This window comes from Sapajus apella, unplaced genomic scaffold (genome assembly GCF_009761245.1).
Source record: "Sapajus apella isolate SASKATOON/1434 unplaced genomic scaffold, GSC_monkey_1.0 scaffold91, whole genome shotgun sequence".
NCBI lineage: Eukaryota > Metazoa > Chordata > Mammalia > Primates > Cebidae > Sapajus > Sapajus apella.
In genome coordinates, this window is record NW_022437031.1 from 1,725,219 (window position 1) to 1,752,579 (window position 27,361).

The window sequence follows — 27,361 nt, forward strand, 5'->3', positions numbered from 1 at the left end:
CTATTATGATGCTAAAGATGAGAGTAAGGTGTTATTCTTGAAAAAAAAAATTGCAGGATTTTTTAATGTAAGTTTTTGTTGAGATAATTGTAATTTGAATGTGGTTGTGGAATTAATACAGAAATTCCAAGTACACTTTACTGAGCTTCTCCCAATGCTAACATCTTGCAACACCATAGTACAATATCTCAAGTATGACATTGGCATTGATACAATCCACTTATCTTATTCAAATCTCCCCAGGTTTACTTGCATTTTTTTGTGTTTGTGTGTGTACATTTAATTCTATGTAATTTGATCACATGTGGCTTGTGTATACCACCTAAGGCAATATATGGAATAGTTCTATCCCCATTAGGATATTTCACATTGCTTTCTACACCCATATCTACTTGCTTCCTACTTCCTTCCCATTCTTCCCACTTTGGTCCCTAAACCCTAGAAACCTCTAATCTGTTCTTCATATCTATAATTTCAAAAATATATGAAGGAAACCATACATTATATAAACATTTGGAATTAACTTTTTCGCTCAGCATGTCCTTGAAATTAATTCAAGTTGCCTTATGTACCAAGTTTGTTTCTTTTTACTGCTAAGTGTGATTTATAGTAGGTATGCAGCATAATTTGTTTAACTGTTGACCGATTGAAGGACATGTGGGTCCTATCTACTATTTGCCTACTATGAATAAAGCTGCTATGAACATCTGTGTACAGATCTTTATCATTGTATGTACATAGTAGGGTAAAATGACTCCTTCAGATTTACTATTCCATTTCAAGATTGTTTTAGCTATTTTAGGATATGCACCTCTTTATGTAAATTTTAGAATAAGCTTGTCTATGCCTACAAAGATTTTGATAGAAATTGTGTTAAATCTATACATTAGTTTGGGGAGAATTGAGTGCTTTGCTATACTGAGTCTTCCAGTGTATGCACATGATATGGTTTTATATTTATTTAGGTCTTCTTTGATTTCTTTTATCATTTCATAGTTTTCAGCATATGGAGTGTATGTTTTTTTAAGCACATACCTAAGTATTTCAATTTCTGTGGTGTATTGGATTTCGATTTGGGTTTCCATGTGTTTGGTTCTTCTTCTTCCATATGTTTGTTTCTTCTTAGAAATACAATTGGTTAGGAGACTTCTGCCAAGATGGCCAAATAGGAACAGCTCCGGTGCACAGTTCCCGGTGAGAGCAATGCAGAAAGTGAGTGAGCTCCACATTTCCAACTGAGGTACCAGGTTCATCTCATTGGGACTGATTAGACAGTGGATGCAGCCCAAGGTGGGCGAGCCAAAGCAGGGTGGGGTGTTGCCTCACCCAGGAAGCACAAGGGGCTGGAGAAATCACTCTCCTAGCAAAAGGAAGCCATTAGGGACTTTGCCTGACACTCTGGCACTCTGGCTCAATTACTATGCTTTTCCCATGGTCTTCACAACCTGCAGACCAGGAGATTCCCTCCGGTGCCTACAATACCAGCACCCCGGGTTTCCAGCACAAAACTGGGTGGCCATTCTAGCTACAGCAGTTTTTAAATTTTTCCTCATACCCCAGTGGTGCCTGGAATGCCAGCAAGACAGAAATGCTTATTCCCCTGAAAAAGGGGGCCGAAGCCAGGGAGCCAAGTGATCTGGATCAGCAGATCCAACCCCCATGAAAATCAGCAAGCTAAGATCCACTGGCTTGAAATTCTCACAGCCAGCATAGCAGTCTGAGCTCAACCTGGGATGCTCCATCTCAGTGGTGGGGGGAGAGGTGTCCACCATTGCTGAGGCTTGGGTAGGCGGTTTTAACCTCACCTGTGTAAACAAAGTCACCAGGAAGATTGCACACCATCTGGGTGGGGCCCACGGAAGCACAGCAAGTCCTCTGCAGGCAGACTGTCACTAGACTCCCTTCTTGATGGGCAGGGCATCTCTGAAAAAAGGAAGTAGCTCACCAGGGACTTACAAATAAAGCCCCCACCTTCCTGGGACAGAGCACCTGGGAAAAGGGGGGTTGTGGGTTCAGTTTCAGCAGACTTAAATGTCCCTGCCCAGCAGCCCTGAAGGGAGCAATGGATCTCCCAGCAGAGCACTTGAGCTCTGATAAGGAACAGACTGCCTCCTCTAGTAGCTCCCTGACCCCAGTGTATCCTGACAGGGAGACACTTCCCACCAGGGACTGACAGACACCTCATGCATGAGAGCTCTGGCTGCCATCTGGCAGGTACCCTTCTGGGATGAAGCTACCAGAGGAAGGAAGAGGCAGCAATCTTTGCTGTTCTGCAGCCACCACTGGTGATTCCCAGACAAGCAGGGTCTGGAGTGAACCTCCAGTAAACTCCAGCACACCTGCAGCAGAGGGCCCTGACTGTTAGAAGGAAAACTAACAGAGAAAGAAATAGTTTCAACATCAACAGAAAGGACGTCCACTCAGAGTCCCCATCAAAAGGAAACCAACTTAAAAGACCAAAGGTAGATAAATCCAAGAAAATGGGAAGAAACCAGCACAAAAAAGGCTGAAGTCTCCAAAAACCAGAATGCCTCTTCTCCTCCAAAAGATCATTACTCCTCACCAGCAAGGGAACAAAACTAGATACAGAATGAGTTTGACAAATTGACAGAAGCAGACTTCAGAAGATGGGTAATAACAACCTCCTCCGAGATAAAGCAGTATGTTTTAACCCAATTTAAGGAAGCTAAGAACCTTCAAAAAAGAATAACCAGCATAGAAAAGAATATAAACGACTTGGTGGAGCTGAAAATATAGCACAGGAATGTCGTGAAGCATGCACAAGTTTTAATAGCCAAATCTATCAAGCAGAAGAAAGGATATCAAAGATTGAAGACCAATTCAATGAAATAAAGTGAGAAGGCAAGATTAGGGAAAAAAGAGTGAAAAGAAATAAACAAAGCCTCCAAGAAATATGGGATTATGTGAAAAGACCAAATCTACGTTTGACTGGTGTACCTGAAAGTGACAAAGAGATTGAAACCAAGTTGGAAAACACTCTTCAGGATATTATCCAGGAGAATTTCCACAACCTAGCAAAACAGGCCAACATAAAAATTCAGAAAATACAGAGAACACCACAAAGATATTCCTTGAGAAGAGCAACTGCAAGACACATAATTATCAGATTCACCAGGGTTGAAATGAATGGAAAAATGCTAAGGGCAGCCAGAGAGAAAGCTTGGGTTACCCACAAAGGGAAGCCCATCAGACTCACAGCAGATCTCTCGGCAGAAACCCTACAAGCCAGAAGAGAGTGGGGGCCAATATTTAACATTTTTAAAGAAAATAATTTTCAACTCAGAATTTCATATCCAAACAAACTAAGCTTCATAAGCAAAGGAGAAATAAAATCCTATATGGACAACCCACTGCTGAGAGATTTTGTTCACTACCAGGCCTGCCTTACAAGAGCTTCTGAAGGAAGCACTAAACATAGAAAGGAACAACCAGTACCAGCCACTGCAAAAACATACTAAATTGAAAAGACCATTGACACTATGAAGAAACTGCATCAACTAATAGGCAAAACAACCAGCTAGCATCAAAATGACAGGTTCAAATTCACACATAACAATATTAACCTTAAATGCAAATGAGGTAAATGCCCCATCAAAAGACACAGACTGGCAAATTGGATAAAGAGTCAAGACCCATTGGTGTGCTGTATTCAGGAGACCCATCTCATGTGCAAAGACACACATAGACTCAAAATATAGGGATGGAGGAAGATTTACCAAGCAAATGGAGAGCAAAAAACAAGCAGGGTTTGCAATCCTAGTCTCTGATACAACAGACTTTAAACCAACAAAGATCAAAAGAGTCAAAGCACGGCATTACACAATGGTAAAATGATCAATCCAACAAGAAGAGGTAGCTATCCTAAATACATATGCACCTAATACAGGAACACCCAGATACATAAAGCAAGTTCTTAATGACCTACGAAGAGACTTAGACTCCCACACAATAATAGTGGGAGACTCTAATACCCCACTGTCAATATTAGACAGATCAACAAGACAGAAAATTAACAAGGATATTCAGGAACTGAACTCAGATCTGGACCAAGCAGACTTAATAGACATCTCCAGAGCTCTCTACCCCAAATCCACAGAATATACATTCTTCTCAGCACTGCATCACACCTATTATAAAACTGGCCGCATAATTGGAAGTAAAACACTCTTCAACAAATGCAAAATAATAAAAATCATAACAGTCTCTCAGACCACAGTACAATAAAATTAGAACTCAGGATTAATAAATTCCCTCAAAACCTCACAACTACATGGAAACTGAACAACCTGCTCCTGAATGACTACTGGATAAATAATGAAATGAAGGCAGAAATAAAGATGTTCTTTGAAACCAACAAGAATGAAGACACAATGTACCAGAGTCTCTGGGACACATTTAAAACAGTGTCTAGAGGGAAATTTATAGCACTAAATGCCCACAAAAGAAACTAGGAAAGATCTAAAATTGACACCCTAACATCATGATTAAAAGAGCTAGAGGAGCAAGATCAAACAAATTCAAAAGCTAGCAGAAGATAATAAATAAGTAAGATTGGAGAAGATCTGAAGGAGATAGAGACACAAAATACCCTTCAAAAAATTAATGAATCTAGGAGCTGTTTTCTTAATATCAACAAAATAGATAGAATGCTAGCTAGAATAATAAAGAAAACAAGAGAGAAGAATCAAATAAATGCAATAAAAAATGATAAAGGGGATATCACCACCGATTCCACCGAAATACAAACTACTATCAGAGAATACTATAAACATCTTTATGCAAATAAACCAGAAAATCTAGAAGAAATGGATAATTTTATGGACACTTCCACCCTCCCAAGACTAAACAAGGAAGAAGGTGAATCCCTGAATAGACCAATAACAAGGTCTGAAGTTGAGGCAGCAATTAATTGCCTACCAACCAAAAAAACTCCAGCACCAGACAGGTTCACAGCCAAATTCTACCAGAGCTACAAAGAGGAATTGGTACCATTGTTTCTGAAACTATTCCAAACAATACAGAAAGAGGGAATCCTCCCTAACTCATTTTATGAGACCAACATCATCCTGATACCAAAATCTGGCAAAGACACAACTAAAAAACAAAATTTTAGGCCAATATCCATGATGAACATTAGTGCAAAAATCCTCAATAATATACTGGCAATCCAAATCCAATTGCACATCAAAAAGCTTATCCACCACAATCAAGTAGTCTTTATCCCAGGAATTCAAGGCTGGGTCAGCATGTCCAAGTCTATAAAGGTAATCCATAACATAAACAGAACCAAAGACAAAAACTACATGACTATCTCAATAAATGCTGAGAAGGCCTTTGACAAAATTCAACAGCTGTTTATGCTAAAAACTCTCAATAAACAGGGTATCGTGGTAATATACCTCAAAATAATAAGAGCTATTTATGACAAACCCACAGCCAATATCATACTGAATGGGCAAAAACTGGAAGCATTCCCTTTGAAAACTGGCACAAGACAAGGATGCCCTCTCTCACCACTCCTATTCAACATAGTATGAGAAGTTCTGGCAAGAGCAATCAGGCAAGAAAAAGACATATAGGGTATTCAATTAGGAAAAGAGGACATCAAATTTTCTCTATTTGCAGAACACATGATTGTATATTTAGAAGACCCCATCATCTCAGCCCAAAATCTCCTTAAGATGATAAAAAAATTCAGCAAAGTATCAGGATACAAAAACAATGGGCAAAAATCACAAGCATTCCTATACACCAGTAACAGACAAACAGAGTCAAATCTCAAGTGAACTCCCATCCGCAATTGCTACAAAGAGAGTAAAATACCTAGGAATACAACTTACAAGTGATGTGAAGGACCTCTTCAAGGAGAACTAAAAACCACTGCTCAAGGAAATAAGTGAGGACAGAAATTGATGGAAAAATATTCCATGCTCATGGACAGGAAGAATCAGTCTCATGAAATTGGCCATACTGCCCAAAGTAATTTGTAGATTCAATACTATCCCCATCAAGCTACCATTGACTTTCTTCACAGAATTGGAAAAAAATCACCTTAAATTTCATGTGGAACCAGAAAGGAGTCATATATGTGAGGATTTATTTTTGGAATTTCTATTATGTTCCATTGGTCTGCATGTCTGTTTTTATGCTAGTACTACATTGTTTTAATTACTATAGCTCTGACTTGGACTTCCAGTATTGTTTTGAATAGAACTGATGAGAATGGATATCTTTGTCTTATTCCTGACCTTATATGAAATGCTTTCAATCTTTAACCATTGAGTATGATGTTAGCTGTGTACCTTGCCCATTTTTAAATTAAGTTTTTGTCTATTTGTTGTCGAGTTTAGGAGTTCATATATCTCAGACAGTAAACCCTTATTAGATAAAAGTCGTCAAATATTTTCCACAATTTTGTGGGTTGCCTTTTCACTTTATTTGGCTCTCTTGCCATGCTGCCATCCCAAGTTTTCACATTTGAGAATGCTCCTATCCTTTCCTTGCTGGAATTACAGTGTTCTCTGAAGTGTGGTTATTTGTTGCTATGGGCTTTCTTTGTGAATAAAATGAGCATGAGACACCTCTAGTCAGCCATCTTGATAATGTCTCTTTTTCATTTTTTAATAATGAGCTTTGATATATGAAAGTATTTAATTTCAATGAAGTTCAATTTATCTATTTAATGCTTTGTGGTTTGTGCTTCTTGTATCCTCTACAAATGGACTGCTAAATCCAAGGACATAATTTATACCTGTTTTTTAAATAATAGTTTTACAGTTTTATCTATTATATCTGGTTTGTTGATCCATTTGAGTTAAACTTTGTATATGTTGTGAGGTAAATATCCAATTTTTTTATTTTCATATGCGAATTCAGTTTTTCTAGCACCATTTGTTGAAGAGACTATTTTTTTTTCACCCATTGAAAGCTTTGTCAAAAACAAAAAAAAAATTGGCCATAGATCCATAGATGTGTTGGTATGTTTGGACCCTCAGTTCTATTTCACTGGTCCATATGTCTATCCCTATGTGAAAATTACACTTTAAAAAAATTTATACAAATTTATAGGGTACATGTAAAATTTTGTTACATATATATAATGTGTGATGATCAAGTCATGGTGTTTACAGTTTCCATCACATGAGTATAATACAGTTTTGCTAACTGTACCCACCCTACTCTGCTATCAAATATTGGATTTATTCCTTCAGTTTAACTGTATGTTTTTACTTGTTAACCCACTTCTCTTTATTCTCCTCCATTTTCCCATTCACCCTTCCCAGGTGATATAGTTTGGATATTTTTCCCTTCCAATCTCATGTTGAAATTTGATCCCCAATGTTGGAGTAGGTTCCTAATGGGAGGTATTTGAGTCATGGGAATCGAACCTTCATGAATGGCTTTGTTCCATCCCCATGGTAATGCATGAGTTGTTACTCTATCCTTTCATGGGACAGTTGGTTGTTTAAAGAAGTGTAACGCTGCTCCCCATCCTCTCTCTCCTCCTCATCCCTAATCATGTGTTGCCTGCTCCTCTTCACCTTCCACCATGATTGGAATGTCTCTGAAATCTTCACTAGAAGCAGATGTTGGTGTCATGCTTCTTGTACAGCTTGCAGAACCAGGGACCCAATAAACCTACTTTTTACAGTAAATTACCTAGCTTCAGGTATTCCTTTATACTAATGCAAATGGATTAAGGCACCAGTCTCTGTTATCTATCTTTTCATTCTCTACTTCCATGTAATCAAACTTTTTAGCTCCCACATATGAGTGAGAACATGTGATATTTGTATTTTTGTGCCTGGCTTATTTCTTTTAAGATAATGATTGTTAGTTCCATTCATGTTGCTGCAAATGACATGACTTCATTCTCTTATATGGCTAAGTAGTATTCTATTGTGTATACATACCACATTTTCTTTATCCAGTCATCCATTGATGGACATGTTGATGGAGTACATGTATTATTTCATATATTTTTTCCATTTGTATAGATACATAGTAATGGGATTGAATGGTGATTTTACTTTTAGTTTTTTTTGAACAATCTCTGTACTTTTTTCCACAGCTGCTGTACTAGTTTACATTCTCACCAACAGTGTATAAGAGTTCTGTTGTCTCTGCATCCTCAACAGCATATGATTCTTTTTTGTATTTTTAATAATAGGCATTCGACTGGGGTAAGATAATATCTTACTGTGTTTTTGATTTGCATTTCTCTAGTAATTAGTGATGTTGAAAACTGTTTTAATATACATGTTGGTTATATATGTCTTCTTTTAAGAAATGTCTATTCATGTTCTCTGCCCAGATTTTAATGAGATTATTTGATTTTTCCTGTCACATTTCAGATCTTATGCTTAAATCTAACTCTTTTGAGTTTATTTTTGTATATGGTGAGAGATAGAGATTCAGTTTTATTCTGCATGTGGCTATGGAATTTTTCTAGCACCTTTTATTAAATAGGGTTTCTTTCCCCCAATGTAAGTTGTTGCTGACTTGGTTGAAGATCAGTTGGCTGCAAATATGTGCCTTTATTTCTGGGTTCTCTATTCTGTTCCATTGTTTTATGTGTTTCTTTTTAAACCTATACCATGCTGTTTTGGTTACCATAGTTGTGTAATATATTTTGAAGTTTGGTAGTACAATACCTCCAGCTTTCTTCTTTTAGCTCAGGATTGCTTTGGCTATTTGGGCCCTTTTTTGGTACTATATGAATGTTAGGATTGATTTTTCTTCAATTTCTGGGGAAAAAAAAGTCATTGATATTTTGATATTTTGATAGGGATAGTATTGAATCTGTAGATTGCTTGGGTTAGTAAAATTATTTTAACAACATTAACTCTTATTCATGATCATGGGATGGTCTTTTCACTAGTTAGTGTCCTCTTCCATTTTGCTTCATAGGAATTTTAGTTTTTTTGAAGAGGTCCTTCACCTCCTTGGTTATTTATCCCTAGGTTATTTTGTTTTTTGTTTGTTTGTTTGTTTGTAGCTCTTGTAAATAGGATTTTCTTCTTGATTTATTTTTTCAGCTAATTCATAATAAGTATATAGAAACTGCTGATTTTTGTATGTTGCAACTTTACTGAGTTTATCAGTTCTAAGAATTCTTTGGTGGACTCCTTAGGGTTTTCTAAATATAAAGTCATGTCATCTGAAAAGAGGAAATTTTTGACTTCCTCTTTTCCAATTTGAATGCCTTTTATTTCTTTCTGTTGCCTCATTGCTCTGTGTAGAATTTTCATTGCTATGTTAAATGGGAGTGGTAAAAGTTGGTATCCTTGTATTGTTCTAGATTTTATAAGAAATATTTTTAGCTTTTCCCCATCTGGTATGATTTTGGCTGTGGATTTTTTATATATGCCTTCATTAAGTTAGGGTATGTTCCTGCTACGCCTATATTGTTAAGAGTTTGTATCATGTAGGAATGACGAATTTTATCAAATGTGTTTTTTCTGTACCTGATGAGGTAATCATATATGGCTTTTGTTCTTAATTGTGTTGATGTGTTGTATCATGTTTACTGATTCGTGTATGTTGAACCATCCTTTCATCCCCGAATTGAGTCCCAATTGATAATCGATGTATTATCTTTTTCTTGTGCTGTTGGATTCAGTTTGCTAATATTTTGTTGAGGATATTTTTAGCTATGTTCATTGGGAATATTGGCCTATAGTTTTCTTTTTCTGTTGGATCTTTATCCGGTTTTGGTATCATGCTAATACTGGCCCTGTAGAATGAGTTAGTGAGAATGTCCTCTTCAACAACCTTTGCAATAGCTTGAAGAAAACTGGTGTTAGTTTTTATTTATGTATTTGGTAGAAATAGGCAGTGAAGTCATCCAGTACTGGGTTTTCTTTATTGGGAGACTTCTAGTTACTTAATAAATCTTGTTACTTATTATTGGTCTGTTTAGTTTTTCTATTTCTTCATTGTTCTGTCTTGGTAGGTTGTATGAGTCTAGGACATCATCCATTTCTTTTAGGTTATCCAATTTTTGGCATATAATTATTCACAATAGTCTATTATAATTTTGTTTTATATATGGTGTCAGTTTTAATGTCTTTTCTTTCATTTATGAATATTTTTAACTTTTATTTTAGGTTCGCGGTACATGTGCTGCTTTGTTATATAGGTAAATTGAATGCCATGGGGATGTGGTGTATAGATTATTTCATCACTCAGGTAATATGCTTAATGTCTGATAGGTAGTTTTTTTTTTTTTTTTTTTGAGACGGAGTTTCGCTCTTGTTACCCAGGCTGGAGTGCAATGGCACGATCTCAGCTCACCGCAACCTCCGTCTCCTGGGTTCAGGCAATTCTCCTGCCTCAGCCTCCTGAGTAGCTGGGATTACAGGCACGTGCCACCATGCCCAGCTAATATTTTGTATTTTTAGTAGAGACGGGATTTCACCATGTTGACCAGAATGATCTCGATCTCTTGACCTCGTGATCCACACCCCTCGGCCTCCCAAAGTACTGGGATTACAGGCTTGAGCCACCGCGCCCGGCCTGATAGGCAGTTTTTTGATCCTCTCCTCCCTCACAACATCCACCTTCATGTAGGCCCCAGTGACTGTTTTTCCCTTCTTTGTATCCATGTGTACTCAGTTTTTAGCTCCCGCTTATAAGTGAGAACGTGTAGTATTTGGTTTTCTGTTCCTCCATTAGTTTGCTTAGGATAATGGCCTCCTGCCACATCCATGTTCCTGCAAAAGACATTATCACATTCCTTTTATGGCTATGTAGTATTCCATGGTGTATATGTACCACATTTTCCTTACCCAGTCTACAATTGATAGGCATTTAGGTTGATTCCATGTCTTTGCTATTCTAAATACTGCTGTAATGAACATATGCATTCATGTGTCTTTATGGTAGAAATATCTATATTCCTTTGGATACATACTCATTGATGGTATTGTTGGGTTGAATAGTAATTCTTATTTAAGTTCTTTGAGGAATTGCCACATTGTTTTCTACAATGACTGAACTAATTCACATTCCAACCAGCAGTATATAATATTTTCCTTTTCTCCACAACCTCACCAGTATTTGTTATTTTTGACTTATTAATAATAGCAATTCTTACTGGTGTGATATGCTATCTCCTTATGGTTTTAATTTGCATTTCTCTAATGATTAGCAATATTGAGCACTTTTTCATATGCTTATTGGCTGTGTGTATATCTTTTTTTTTTGGAAAAATGTCTGTTCATGTCCTTTGCTACTTTTTTTTAAACTTGCAAATTTGTTTAAATTTCTTATAGATTCTGGATATTAGGACTTTATTAGATGGATAGTTTGCAAATATTTTCTCCCATTTGATGGGTTGTCTATTTACTATGTTGATAGTTTATTTAGCTGTGCAGAAGCTCTTTAGTTTAGTTAGATTGCATTTGTCAATTTTTTTTGTTGTTGCTATTGCTTTTGGCATGAATTCTTTAAAAGAGCTTATGTCCAGAATATTATTTCCTAGGTCATGTTCCAAGATTTTTATAGTCTTAGGTTTTATATGTAAGTGTTTCATCCATTTTGAGTTGATTTTTTTGTATATGGTGTATGGAAGGCATACTGTTGCAATCTTTTACATATGGCTGGCAAGTTATCCTAGCACTGTTTGTTGAACAGGGACTCCTTTTCCCATTACTTGTTTTTGTCAACTTTGTCAATGATTATATGGTTGCAGTCCTGCAGCATTATTTTGGGGTTTTCTATTCTGTTCCAATTTTCTCTGTCTATTTTGTTTTTGCTTTTATCAATATTATGCTGTTTTGTGTTTTTGTTAGTGTAGCCTTGTAGTATAGTTTGTTGTTGGGTAACACAATACCTCCAGCTTTGGTTTGGTTTGTTGTTTCATTTGGTTTGTTTGTTTGCTTTTGCTTAGGATTGCATTTGGTATTTGGGCTCTCTTTTGGTATGAATTTCAAAATAGTTTTTCTAATCCTCTTAAGAATGTCATTGGTAGTTTGATAGAAATGGCATTGAATCTGCAAATTGCTTTGGAAAGTATGGACATTTTAACAATATTGACTCAGCCTGTCTGTGAACATGGATGGAATGTTTTCCCATTTGTTTGTCTCATCTCTGGTTTCTTTGAGCAGTGTTGTATAATTCTCACGGTATAGCTCTTTGACCTCTCTGGTTAGCTGTATTCCAAGATATTTTATTCTTTTTGTGGCTATTGTGAATGAGATTGCATTCTTTTTTTTTTCCTATTTATTTATTTTATTGCATTTTAGGTTTTGGGGTACATGTGAAGAACATGCAAAATTGTTGCATAGGTACACACGTGGCAGTGTGATTTGCTGCCTTCCTACCCATCACCTAGATCTGGCATTTCTCCCCTTGCTATCTCTCCCCAGCTCCCCACCCCTGATTTGGCTGTCAGCTTGGATGTTGTTGGTGTATAAGAATGCTACTGATATTTCTATGTTAATTTTGTATCCTGAAATTTTGCTGAAATTGTGTATCAGATCAAGTTGTCAACTTAAGCAGCGTTTTGGCAGAGACTATGGGATAGCATTATATCTAGCATTATGTTCTAGGTATAGTATTATATTATCTGCAAACAGAGATAGTTTGATTTCCTCTCTTTCTATTTGGATGTTTTTATTTCTTTCTCTTGCCTGATTTCCTTGGCTAGTACTTTCAGTATTATGTTTAAAAGGAGTAGTGATAGTGGACATTTTTGTCTTGTTCCAGTTCTCAAGTGGAATTCTTCAAAGTTCTGCCCATTCAGTATTGATTTTGGCTATTGCTATGTCATAGATTGCTTTTATTGATTTTAGGTGTGTTCCTTGAATGCCTAGTTCCTTGAGGTTTTTAACATGAAATGTTGAATTTTATCAAAAGTCTTTTCTTCATTTAGTGAGATAATTATGTGGATTTAAAAATAGGTCTGTTTATGTAATTAATCACATTTATTCATTTGTATATCTTGAACCAACCTTACATTTCAGGGATAAAGTCTACTTGATTGTGGTAGATTACCATTTTGATCTGCTGTTTGATTCAGTTTGGTAGTATTTTGTTGAGGATTTTTGCATATATGTTCATCAAGGATATTGGCCTGAAGTGTTTGTTTGATTTTATTTTTTTGGTTGTTTTTGTGTCTCTGCCAGGTTTTGCAGTCGGTATAATGCTGCCTTCATAGAATGAGATAGGCTGGAGTCACTCTTCCTCAACTTTTTGGAATAGTTTCAGTAAGAATGGTGGTACCAGGTTGTCATTCTAAATCTGGTAAAATTCAGCTGTGAATCTGCCTGGTCCTTGGCTTTTTCTGGGTGGTAGGCTTTTTATTACTGATTCAGGTTTAGAATTTAGTTTTGGCTTGTTCAGGGACTCAATTTTTTCATGGTTCAAACTCGAGAAGCTATGTTTTTCAGACATTTATCTATTTTGTCTAGATTTTCTAGTTTGTTTACATATAGTTGTTTATGGAAGCCTCTGAGGATTTTTTATTTCTCTGGGGTTGATGGTAATATGCCCTTTGTCATTTCTGCTTATGTTTATTTTGATCCTCTCTCTTTTCCTCATTAGTCTAGTTATCAGTCTGTCAATCTTATTTATTCTTTTAATGAACCAATTTCTGGATTTGTTGATTTTTTATATATATTTTTGCATCTCAGTTTTCTTCAGTTCTGCTTTGAGGTTGGCTATTTCTTGTGTTCTGCTAGGTTTGGATTTTGCTTGTTTTGTAGTTTCTCTAGGTGTGATGGTAGGTTGTTAATTTGAGATATTTCTACCTTTTTCTTGTGGGTATTTAGTGCTGTAAACTTCCTTCTTACCACTGCTTTAGCTGTGTCCAAAAATTGAACAAAACTAAAGCAATGTTAAGAAGGAATATTGTATCTTTTTTCTTATTGGTTTCAAATAATTTCTTAATTTCTGCCCTAATTTCATTATTTACCCAAAAGTCATTCAGGAGTAGGTTGTTTACTTTTTATGTAATTGTGTAGTTTTGAGTAATTTTCTTAGTATTCATTTCTATTTTTATTGTGCTGTGGTCCAAGTGTGTGTTTTGTAGGATATTGGGGTGTTTTGAATTTGCTGAAGATTATATTATGGCTGCTTGTCTGGTTGACTTTAGAGTCTGTGCCATGTGCTTCTGAGAAGAAACCATATTCTGTTGTTTTTGGGTGATTTCTGTAGATATTTGTTAGGCTCATTTGGTCAAATGCAAAGTTTAGGTCACAAATATCTTTGTTAATTTTCTGCCTTGATGACCTGTCTAATATTGTCATTGGGGTATTGAAGTCTCCTACTATTGTTGTATGGTTGTCTAAGTCTCTTCATATGTCTCCAAGAACTTGCTTTATGAATCTGTGTGCTCCTGTGTTGGTTGTGTATATATTTAGGAAGGCTGGGTCTTCTTGTTAAATTGAACCTTTATCATTATGTAATCTCCTTCTTTGTTTTTTGACCATTGTTGGTTTAAGTCTGTTTTGACCAAAAGTAGAATAACAACTTCTACTTCTTTCTGTTCTCCATTTTCTTAGTAGATTTTTTCTTCATCCTTTTACTTTGATCATTTGGGTGTCATTGCATCATGGATGGGTGTCTTGAAGACAGCATACATTTGGTCTTGCTTTCTTTATCCAACTTGTCACTCTGTGCCTTTTAATTAAAGTGTTTAATGTGTTTACATTCGAGTTTAATATTGATATGTGTGGATTTGGTTCTGTCATCCAGCTGTTAGGTGGTTATTATGCTGACTTGATTGTGTGGTCACTTCTTAGGGTCATAGACCAAGTACATGGTCTATGTATTTAAGTGTGTTTTTGTGGTGGTTGGTAACAGTCTTCAATTTCCATATTTAGTACTCTCTTCAGAACATCTTGTAAGGCAAGTCTGGAGCTAACACATTCCCTTCACATTTGCTTGTCTGATAAGGATCCTATTTCTCCTTTGCTAATGAAGCTTAGTATGGCTGGGTATGATATTCTTGATTGAAATTTCTTTTTATTAAAGATGGTGCATATAGGCACTCTTTCTCTTCTGACTTGCAGGGTTGCAGCTGAAATGTCCTTGTTTTCCTAATGGGGGTTCCCTTTGTAGGTGACCTGCCCCTTCTCTTTGGCTGCCTTTAATATGTTTTCTTTCACTTTGTCCTCAGAAAATCTATGTCTTGGGGATGATCATCTTGTATAGAATCTTGAGGGGTTCTCTGCATTTTTTGAATTTGAATGTTGGCCTCTGTAGCGATGTTGGGAAAATGTTCTTGAATGATTTTCTTAAATACATTGCCCACATTGCTTGCTATTTCTCCCTCTGTCCCAAGGACAGCAATGATTCATAGATTTTGTGTCTACATCATCCCATATTTCTCAGAGCTTTCATTCATTCTTCTGTTTCTTTTTGTTGTTGTTGTCTAAGCTATTTTGTAGAACCAGTCTTTGAGCTCTGAGATTTGTTCCTCAACTTGGCCTATTCTTGCTGTTAATACTTGCAATTGTATTCTGAAATTCTTGGAGTTTTTCAGCTCTATCAGATCAATTTTATTGTTTCCTAAAAAGGCCATTTTGTCTTTTATGTCCTGCGTTATTTTATTGTATTCTTTAGATTTCTTGAATTGGGATTCCACTTTCTTCTGAATGTTGATGATCTTCATTCCTATCCATATTCTGAATTATATTTTTGTCATTTCATCCTTGTTAGGAACAATTGCTGTGAAACTACTGCAGTCATTTGGAGGTAAGAAGACACTCTGGGTTTTCGAGGTGCCACAGTTTTTGCACTAGTTATTTCTTATCTGTGTACACTGACGTTCTTTTGATGTTTGAAGCTGCTATCTTTTTGGGTTTTTTGCTTTTGTCTCCTTCAATGCCCTTTTAAGTTTGATGGTGGTATAATGTCAGTTTAGTTGACTTTCTTTATTTCTGGAAGATTTTGTGGGTCCAAGACTGAGCTTAGCACTCCTGATCTTCATGCCCTGACTCTGGAGGGGGAGGTAACAGACCCCTGGCTTTCTTCTCCAGCTACTTGCAATTAGAAACCTGCTGTGCTAGAGGAGCTGAGGTGTTCCCAATCCACTGGCCACAACACCCTAATGGCTGGTGCCAACCAAAGCACTTCATTGGGGCAGTGACAGCACAATTTGTGGTTGCTTGAATGGCCTAGCAACTGTGGCATCATGGTGGAGTGCATACACATTGGCTGGTGTAGAATACTGACAGAAGCGAGGTTGCAGCATTCCTGTGCATACTCATGCTGGCAGTGGGCCAAAGACAGAGGAAAGGTTGCTATTGCCTGTACTTGCACTAGTGCCACTGGCAGTGGGGCACTGGTGGACATGGGGCTGCTGGCCTACATGTGTTCATTTCCACTGTTCACAGTGTCAGGGTATGGGGCTGTCATCACCGAGAATGTGCAAACATGGTGGTAGCATTGGGAGAGTTGTGATCACCAGTGTCTGTTTACACATTTACACCAATTATTGCACAGTTGAATGCTGAAACATAAGTGTTGGTGGTGGGGCACTCACACTGGCAGCAGTGGTGGGGTGCATGCACACTTACACACTAGCAGGGGAGAAGAGGTGAGGTCCACATGCACATGTGCACCAGCGAAGCAGTTGCAAGGTGGCCTTGAGTGAGAGTGTGTTGGCAAAGTGGTGTGGGGAAGGCTTCAGTGGGGATAGTGTGGGCAGGCTGGTGTACTTTGTCAGTGGATGCTCTGCTGGAGCCCTCTCATGGTGAGGCACAATCTGCTGGTGAAGGAAATATAATGAGGGTCCCCAGGAGGCACTCTGGTTGAGCATCCAAGGCTGCACTGCCAGTGAGTGCAGTTAGGCTGGGGTCCTGGGAGAGGGCAACAGACACGTGGGCACTCAGATTGGACTGGCCTCATCTCATGAGCAAGACAGCCCTGTACTGTCCAGGTCTGACATTCATCCTATGGCCAAAGTATCCTAGAAAAGCATGGGAAGCCTTGGAGGATGGGCATCCTAGGCCTTGCTCCCATGCAGATGTTCCTACACCAAACCCTCTGGGTTCTGTATAGGCTGGAGTCTGGGACCTAGCACCTTAAGTCCTCTCTGCCAGCTTAAGTGTCCATGGGTGTCACGGAATTTCCTGCTGCCCAGATTTTAGAGGTCCATGGTGGGAGCAAGCTGCCTTTTGCCTGTTCACCCCATTTCTCATTGCCATGAGGAATGAGTCCCATTGTTTTGTATTCCCTTGCAGGGTTTCCAGATATCTCCCTCTTTAGTCCGACATCTACTCCTTCCCTCCATCTACTCTCAATGCCTTCCCTCTGAAGATCTACTTGAAGTTTTCCGGTCTTCCTGATGTTCTAGTCTCAGTGGCAGATATTCTTCCTGGCTGTGTCTAGTTGACCATCTTTGGCCTATCACTCTCTCTCTCTCAATCCTGAAGGACAGTTTTGCCAGATATAGAATTCCCAGTTTTCAGGGTATTTTTTTTTCTTTCAGCACTTTAACTGTATATGTATGAATTTTCTGTCTTCTGGTCTTGAAGGTTTCTGCCTATAAACAAACCGATGATCTTATTGAGGATGCCTTATATGTGATGAATTGCTTTTCTCTTCCTCCTTTCAAGATTATCTCTCTCTACCAACAATTTGATAATAATATGTCTTGGTGTGGGTCTCTTTGGCTAAATCCTACTTGGAATTTGTGAAACGTCTAATATTTATATATTCATTTTCTTCCTCAAATTTGGGAGGGTTTTAGACATTATTTCTTCAAATAATCTCCTTGACTCTTTTTCTTTCTCTTGTTCTGGAAATTTTATAATGTGTTTTCTTTTTGTTTTTTTTTTTTTTTTTTTTTTTTTTTTTTTTTTTTTTTTTTTTTTTGTTTTTTTGTTTTTTTGGTCTCCTTCATGGTGTCTCATTAATCCATTAGACTTGTTCACTTTTCATTCTTTTTAAATTTTTGCTCCTCAGATTTGATAACTTTAAATGATCTGTCTTTAAGTTCTCTGATTATTTCTTCTATTAGAGTCTGATGTTGAACCACCAAAGCAAGTATTTCAATGCAGTTTTTATATTTTGTCCACAATTAAAAAAATAATTCTATCTTTCATTGATTTTTAAAATTTTGTTCACATACTGCTTTCTTGATTTCCTTTGACTTTTTCCACATATTTAAGGAAACGTGTTAAAGTCTTTATCTAGTACATTTGATGCCTGTCTCTTTTTGAATGATTTCTGTAAATTAATTTTGTTCCTATAAATAGGCTATGCTTTCCTATTCCTTTCTATGCCTTGCTATATATTTTTAAAAATTTGGAAAAAAATACAGCCACATTTTCCAGTCTTTGCAGAATGGCTCCTTGCAGGGATAGACCTTTATTAATTAGCAGGTATATTATTGTCCTTGGGATTGGCCCAGCCTTTGCAGGCCTTTTCTCAGCCTGTATTTCCCTGAGGGTTTTTTTTTTTTTTTTTTTTTCCAATTTCCCACATATAGGGTCACTTTTATGTATCTTAGTTTCCCTGTGTCTCATTGCTGCTTCTTTTTGGAAACATAGCTGTTAGATTGTTTTCCCATACCAATAATTTTTGCCCTTGGGGTTTGTGGGTTTATAATTTCCCTGTGGTTTTCATGAGCTGTACTTGTTGCTTCTCATGATTTTTCTTAGCTTGAGATCTGAGCACTATCACTTTTGCCCATCTAAGCTCCATTTGGGTGACAGAAATCAATCCGTCAGGGCACCCTCAGACAGGTTAGAACATGGAAAATTAGATCTACTCTGATCTCTCTGGTTTGAAGGGGAGCTGGGGACTGAGCCACCTCTTCCCCCAAAGCACATAACACCAGGGAAGGCATGGATCAAAGGCAAATAAAAATGCCATGAATTCTCCTAGCTTTTTGAATTTGACTTTTTCTTCATTAGGCATTTGCTTGGTTTCTGTTAATCTCTGACTGATTTCCAGACCTCTTACACAGTTATTTTATACAATTTCTAGAAGTTTATTTTTATTTTTTATGGGGTAAATATGGCTTGAATCTCCCTAGTTTACCATTTTTCTTTAAGCTTTTCCATCTTTAACTTTTGAAGGATAATTCACTGGACATAAATTTCTAGATAGGGGCTTTTCTACTTTCAATACTTTAAATTTTTGCTTCACTATATTCCTTCTGGCATGGCTCTGAGAAAGCCAATGAAATTCTTATCCTTGCTCCTCTAAAGGTAAGTTTTGTTGCCCCTCTAGCTCCATTCAAGATTTTTTGCCTTTGATTTTCCGCAGTTTGAATATGATATGCCTAGGTATAGAGTTTTGGGTATTTATTCTTCTTGGAGTTCTTTTAGCTTCCTAGATCTGTGGTTTGGTGTCTATCATTACTTTTGGGAAATTCTAAGTCATTATTGCTTCAAATATTTCTTCTCTTCCTTTTTCCCTTTCTTCTTCTAGCATTTCCATTACACCTTTATGTAATATTATGCTACATTACATAAAGTTATGTTACACATTTTATAATTGTCCCACAGTTCTTGGATATTGTTATGTCCTTTTCACTTTTTGTTTTCTGGTTGCATTTCAGTTTAGGAAGGTTCTATCAACATTTCTTTAAACTCACTGATTTTCTTTTTCCTTGGCGATGTTCAGTCTAATAGTCTATTGGTGAGCCCATCAAAGCCATTCTTCACTTCTATTACATTATATTTTATTTCCAGCATTATTTTTCATTCTCATGTCCTTGTACACTGTCCATTTTCTTCATTAGTGCCCTAAGTATATTAATCATAATTCTTGTAAATTCTTTCAGATATATTATGCTGTTATTATACAGGAGCCTAATTGAAATGGTTGTAAGATATGGAGGGAATGGAGATGCTCTATTGTCCCATGATTTGGTCACAGTGTTTTAGTGGGCTTGTGCCACAGGGCTGTGACTTTCAGAAATGTATTTTATACTTCTCCACCCACTTTATTGAGAAATAAATGCTATGTATTTTCCTTCCCCACATGTGGAAGGCTGGGGAGGACTGGAGGTAGATATTACTCCTCCCCTAGTGTGGCTAGACTGTGGCAAAACTCAAGCCAGTTAGGTTCCAGGGAAGTAGTTTGATGTCAGGCCTTCTTAAGAACAGAATGCTATGGGTGTATTTTTAAATGGTTAGTTTCCCTCTCCTCCTACTAGAAGAATGAGGGATTTTTTTCTTCTTCACTGTGAGAATCCGGTAATGCTCCTGGTGAAAATGCTCACAAAACTATGCAGTCATCCCTAAGATGATCTCCTGGAGGATTTCTTTGTTTCTTTCTCTCTCTCTCTCTCTCAGATGAAGTCTCACTCTGTCAACAAGCTGGAGTGCTGTGGCATGCTATCAGCTCAATGCAACCTCCACCTCCCAGGTTCAAGCAATTCTCCTGCCTCAGCCTCCTGAATAGGTGGTATTACAGGTGCGCACCACCACACCCAGCTAATTTTTGTATTTTTAGTAGTGACAGTGTTTCACCATGTTGGCCAGGATGGTCTCAATCTCCTGACCTCGTGATCTGCCTGCCTCAGCCTCAAAAAAGTGCTAGGATTAAAGGCATGAGCCACTGCTCCTGGCCTTGACCTCTCTGATTTTTTATTATACTTTAAGTCCTGGGGTAAATGTGCAGAATGTGCATGTTTGTTACATGGGTATACACGTGCCATGGTGGTTCACTGCATCAATACCCTGTAATCTATATTAGGTATTTTTCCTAATGCTATCCCTCCCTTAACCCCCAACCCATCAACAGGCACCGATGTGTGATTTTCCCTTCCCTGTGTCCATGTGTTCTCATTGTTCATCTCCCACTTGTGAGAACCTGTGGTGTTAGGTTTTCTATTCTTGTGATAGCTTGCTAAGAATGATGGTTTCCAGCTTCATCCATGTCCCCACAAAGGACATGAAGTCATCCTTTTTTATGGCTGCATAGTATTCCATGGTGTATATGTGACACATTTCTTTTATCCAGTCTAATATTTATATACATTCAGATAGGTTCCAAGTCTTTGGTATTGTAAACAGTGCTGCAATAAACATACATGTGCATGTGTATTTATAGTAGAATAATTTATAATCCTTTGGGTATATACCCAGTAATGGGATTGCTGGGTCAAATGGTATTTCTCTTTCTAGATCCTTGAGAAATCACCACACTGTCTTCCACAATGCTTCAACAAATTTACACTCCCACCAACAGCGTAAAAGTGTTCCTATTTCTCCACATCCTCTCCAGCATCAGTTGTTTCCTGAGTTTTTAATAATTGCCATTCTAACTGGTGTGAGATGGTATCTCAATGTGATTTTGATTTGCATTTTTCTAATGACCAGTGATGATGAGCTTTTTTTCATATGTTTGTTGGCTGCATAGATGTTTTCTTTTGAAAAGTGTCCGTTCATATCCTTTGCCCACTTTTGAATGGGTTTGTTTGTTTATTTCCTGAACATTTGATTAAGTTATTTGTAGATTCTGGATATGAGCCCTTTGTCAGATAGGCGAATTGCAAAAATTGTCTCTCATTCTGTGGGTTACCTGTTCACTCTGAAGATAGTTTCTTTTGCAGTGCAGAAGTTCTTTAGTTTAATTATATCTTATTTGTCAATTTTGGCTTTTGTTGGCATTGCTTTCGGTGTTTTATTCATGAAGTCTTTGCCCGTGCCTATGTCCTGAATGATATTGCCTAAATTTTCTTCTAGGGTTTTTACAGTTTTATGTCATATGTCTAAGTTTTTACCCACTTTGAGTTAATTTTTGTATAGGGTGTAAGAAAAGTATCCAGTTTCAGCTTTCTGCATATGGCTAGCCAGATTTCCCAGCACCATTTATTAAAAAGGGGATCCTTCTCCATTGCTTGTTTTTGTCAGGTTTGTCAAAGATCAGATGGTTGCAGATGTGTGGTGTTATTTCTCATATCTCTGTTCTGTTCCATTGTTCTATATATCTGTTTTGGTAACAGTACCATGCTGTTTTTGTTACTGTAGCCTTGTAGTATAGTGTGAAGTCAGGTAGTATGATGCCTCCAGCTTTCTTTTTGCTTAGGATTGTCTTGGCTATGTGGGCTCTTTTTGGGTTCCATAAGAAATTTAAAGTAATTTTTCCAGTTCTTTGAAGAAAGTCAATGGTAGCTTGATGGGAATAGCTTTGAATCCACAAATTACTTTAGGCCATTTTCATGATATTGATTTTTCTTATCCATGAGCATGGAAAGTTTTTTCATTTGTTTGTGTCCTCTTTTATTTCCTTGAGCAGTGGTTTATAGTTCTCCTTGAAAAGATCCTTCACATCCCTTGTCAGTTGTATTCCTAGGTATTTTATTTCTTTGTAGCAATTATGAATGGGAGTTCACTCGTGATTTGTCTCTCTGTCTGTTACTGGTGTACAGGAATGCTTGTCAGTTTTGCACATTAATTTTGTATCCTGAGACTTTGCTGAAGTTGCTTATCAATAAGAAAATTTTGGGCTGAGACAATGGAGTTTTCTAAATCCACAATCATATCATCTGTAAACAGAGGCAATTTGACTTGCTGTTTTCCTAATTTAATACATTTTATTTCTTTCTCTTGCCTGATTGCCCTGGCAAGAACTTACAATACTACCTTGAATAGGAGTGGTAAGACAGGGCATCCTTGTCTTGTGTTGGTTTTCTTTTCTTTTCTTTTCTTTTTAATTTTTAGTTCTGGGATACATGTGCAGATCATGCAGGTTTGTTACATAGGTATACAAGTGCCATGGTGGTTTGCTGCATCCATTCCCCTCATCATTTACATTAGGTATTTCTCCTACTGTTATCCCTCCCCAATTTCCCCCCTCCTGCTATCCTTCCTCTTGGCCTCCCACTCCCTGAGGAGGCCCCAGTGTCTAATGTTCCCTTCCCTGTGTCCATATGTTCTCATTGTTCAACATTTGCTTGTGAGTGAGTATACACGGTGTTTGGTTTTCTGTTCTTGTGTTTGTTTCCTGAGAATGATGGTTTCCAGCTTCATCAATGTCCCTGCAAAGGACATGAACTCATCCTTTTTCATGGCTGCATAGTATTCCATGGTGTATATTTGCACATTTTCTTTATCCAGTCTATCCTTGATGGGCATTTGGGTTGGTTCCAAGTCTTTGCTATTGTGAAGAGTGCCACAATAAACATATGTGTGCATGTGTCTTTGTAATTGAATGCTTTACAATCCTTTCAGCATATACCCAGTAATGGGATTGCAGGGTCAAATGGCATTTCTAGTTCTATATCCTTGAGGAATCACCACACTGTTTTCCACAATGGTTGAATGAATTTACACTCCCACCAACCCTGTAAAAGCATCACTATTTCTCCACATCTCTCCAGCATCTGTTGTCTCCTGATTTTTTTTTTTGCATTTATTTATTTTATTGCATTTTGGGTTTGGGGGTACATGCGAAGAACATGCAAGATTGTTGCATATGTACATGCATGGCAGTGTGATTTGCTGCTTTCCTCCCCATCACCTACATCTGGCATCTCTCCCTTTGCTATCTCTCCCCAACTCCCCACCCCCACTGTCCCTCCCCTATTTCCCCTCAAATGACCCCAGTGTGTAGTGCTCCCCTCCCTGTGTCCATGTGTTCTCATTGTTCAACACCTGCCTATGAGTGAGAACATGTGGTGTTTGATCTTCTGCTCTTCTGTCAGTTTGCTGAAAATGATGATTTCCAGGTTCATCCATGTCCCTACAAAGGACACAAACTCATCTTTTTGATGGCTGCATAATATTCCATGGTGTATATGTGCCACATTTTCCCTGTTCAGTCTATCATCGATGGGCGTTTGGCTTGGTTCCAGGTCTTTGCTATTGTAAACAGTGCTGCAATGAACATTCGTGTGCATGTGTCCTTATAGTAGAACAATTTATAATCCTTTGGATATATACCCAGTAATGGTATTGCTGGATCAAACGGAATTTCTATTTCTAGGTCCTTGAGGAATCGCCACACTGTCTTCCACAATGGTTGAACTAATTTACACTCCCACCAACAGTGTAAAAGTGTTCCTATTTCTCCACATCCTCTCCAGCATCTGTTGTCTCCAGATTTTTTAATGATCACCATTCTAACTGGCGTGAGATGGTATCTCAATGTGGTTTTGATTTGCATTTCTCTAATAAACAGTGGTGATGAACTTTTGTTATTGTGTTTGTTGGCTGCATAAATGTCTTCTTTTGAGAAGTGTCTGTTCATATCCTTTGCCCACATTTTGATGGGGTTGTTTATTTTTCTCTTGCAAATTTGTTTAAGTTCTTTCTAGATTCTGGTTATTAGCCCTTTGTCAGATGGTAGATTGCAAAAATATTTCCCATTCTGTTGGTTACTGGTTCACTCTAATGATAGTTTCTTTTGCTGTGCAGAAGCTCTTAAGTTTAATTAGATCTAATTTGCCTATTTTGGCTTTTGTTGACAATGCTTTCGGTGTTTTTTAGTCATAAAGTCCTTGCCCATGCCTATGTCCTGAATTGCATTGCCTAGGTTGTCTTCTAGAGTTTTTATGGTGGTAGGTCTTATGTTAAATCTTTAATCCACCTGGAGTTAATTTTTGTATAAGGTGTAAGGAAGGGATACAGTTTCAGCTTTCTGGATATGGCTGGCCAGTTTTCTCAACACCATTTATTAAATAGGGAATCTTTTCCCCATTTCTTGTTATTGCCAGGGTTGTCAAAAATCAGATGGTTGTAGATGTGTGGCAGTATTTCTGAGGCCTCTGTACTGTTCCATTGTTCTATATGTGTTTTGATATCAGTACCATGCTGTTTTGCTTACTGCAGCTTTGTAGTATAGTTTGAAGTCAGGTAGTGTGATGTCTCCAGCTTTGGTTTTCTTTTGCTTATGATTGTCTTGGCTATGCTGGCTCTCTTTTGGTTCCATATGAAGTTTAAGGTGGTTTTTTCCAATTATGTGAAGAAAGCCAATGGTAGCTTCATGGAGATAACATTGAATCTGTAAATTACTTTGGGCAATATGGCCTTCTTCAAGATATTGATTCTTCTTAACCACAAGCGTGGAATGATTTTCCATCTGTTTATGTCCTCTCTTATTTCCTTGAGCAGTGGTCTGTAGTTCTCCTTGAAGAGGTCCTTCACATCCCTCATGATTTGGTTCTCTATCTGTTATTGGTGTATAGGAATGCTTGTGATTTTTGCACATTGATTCTGTATTATGAGACTTTGCTGAAGTTGCTTATCAGCTTAAGGAGATTTTGAGCAGAGATGATGGGGTCTTCTAAATATACAGTCATGTAGACTGCAAATGGAGACAATTTGACGTCCTCTTTTCTTACTGAATAACCTTTATGTCTTTTTCTTGCCTGATTGCCCTGGCCAGAACTTCTAATTCTATCTTGAATAGGAGAGGTCAGAGAGGGCATCCTTGTCTTGTGCTAGTTTTCAAGGGGAATACTTCCAATTTTTGCCCATTCAGGATAATATTGGCTGTGGGTTTGTCATAAATAGCTTGTATTTTTGAATAAATATTCCATCAATACCTAGTTTACTGAGCATTTTTAGCATAAAGGGCTGTTGAGTTTTGTTAAAGGCCTTCTCTGCATCTATTGAGATAATCATGTGGTTTTTGTCTTTGGTTCTGTTTATGTGATGGAATACATTTGTAGATTTGCATATCTTGAATCAGCCTTGCATCCCAGATATGAAACCTACTTGTTCATGATGGACAAGCTTTTTGATGTACTGTAGGATTTGGTTTGCCAGTATTTTATTGAGTATTTTTGCATGAATGTTCAATATGGATATTGGCCTGAAATTTATTCTTTTTATTATAGTTTAAGTTCTGGGGTTCATGTGCAGATCTTGCAGAATTATTACACCAGTATACACATGCCATGGTGGTTTGCTGCCTCCATCCCCCATCACCTACTTCAGGTATTTCTCCTAATTTTATCTCGCCCCAATCTTCCCACTCCCTGCTATCCCTACCCTAGGCCCCAATCCTGCAATAGACACACAATAGTGTGTGATGTTTCACTACCTATGTCCATGTGTTCTCATTGTTCAACACCCACTTATGAGAATATGCAGTGTTTGGTTTTCTGTTCCTGTGTCAGGTTGCTGAGAATGATGGTTTCCAGATTCATCCATGTCCCTGCAAAGGCTATACACTCATCTTTTTTATGGCTGCATAGTATTCCATGGCATATATCTGCCACATTTTCATTATCCAGTCTATCCTTGATGGGCATTTGGTTTGGTTCCAAGTCTTTGCTATTGTAAACAGTGCCACAATGAACATATGTATGCATGCGTCTTTATAATAGAAAGATTTGTAATCCTTTAGGTATACACCCAGTAATGGGATTGCTGGGTCAAATGATATTTCTATTTCCAGATCCTTGAGGAATCACCACACTGTCTTCCCCAATGGTTGAACTAATTTACACTCCCATCAACAGTGTAAAAGTATTCCTATTTCTCCACATCCTTTCCAGCATCTGTGGTCTCCAGATTTTTTAGTGATCGCCATTCCAACTGGCTTTAAATGGTATCTCAATTTGATTTTGCTCTGCATTTCTCTAAGGACCGTAGATGAGCATTTTTTCATGTGTTTGTTGGAGACATAAATGTCCTCTTTTTAAAAGCGTCTGTTCGTATCCTTTGCCCACTTTTTCAATTTTTTTTTTTTCATGTAAATACATTTTAGTTCTTTGTGGATTCTGGATATTAGCACTTTGTCAGATGGGTGGCTTGCAAAAAATTTTTCCAACTCTGTTCGTGGCAGTTCACTCTAATGATTGTTTCTTTTGCCATCGAGAAGCTCTTAAGTTTAATTAGATCCCATTTGTCTATTTTGGCTTTTGTTGCCTTTGCTTTTGGTGTTTCAATCATAAAGTCTTTGCCTATGCCTAAGTTCTGAATGGTATTGCTTAGATTTTCTTCTAGGGTTTCTATGATGTTAGGTCTTTTGTTTAACTCTTTAATCCTTCTGGGGTTAATTTTTTTCTAAAGTGTAAGGAAGGAGGCCAATTTCAGCTTTCTGCACGGGACTAGCCAGTTTTTCCAACACCATATATTAAACAGAGGATCCTTTCCCCATTGCTTGCTTTTGTCAGATTTGTCAAAGATCAGATGGTTGTAGATGTGTGGTATTAATTCCAAGGCCTCTGTTCTGTTCCATTGATCTATATCTCTGTTTTGGTACTGATAACATGCTGTTTTGGTTACTGTAGCCTTCCACTATGGTTTAAAGTCAGGTAGCATGATGCCTCCAGCTTTGTTCTTTTTGCTTAGGATTGTCATGGATACGCGGGCTCTTTTTCGGTTCCATATGAAGTTTAAGGTGGTTTTTTTTTCAATTCTGTGAAGAAGGTCAATGATAGCTTGATGAGGATAGCATTGGCTGTATAAATTACTTTGGG

General features: G+C 37.6%; 1 long non-coding RNA gene across 1 annotated transcript in view; it reads left to right on the top strand.

The window, feature by feature from the left end:
- The window catches only part of LOC116535020, a 167,331-nt gene that overhangs the window by 26,249 nt on the left and 113,721 nt on the right, over positions 1-27,361 (top strand). The window lies entirely within an intron of this gene.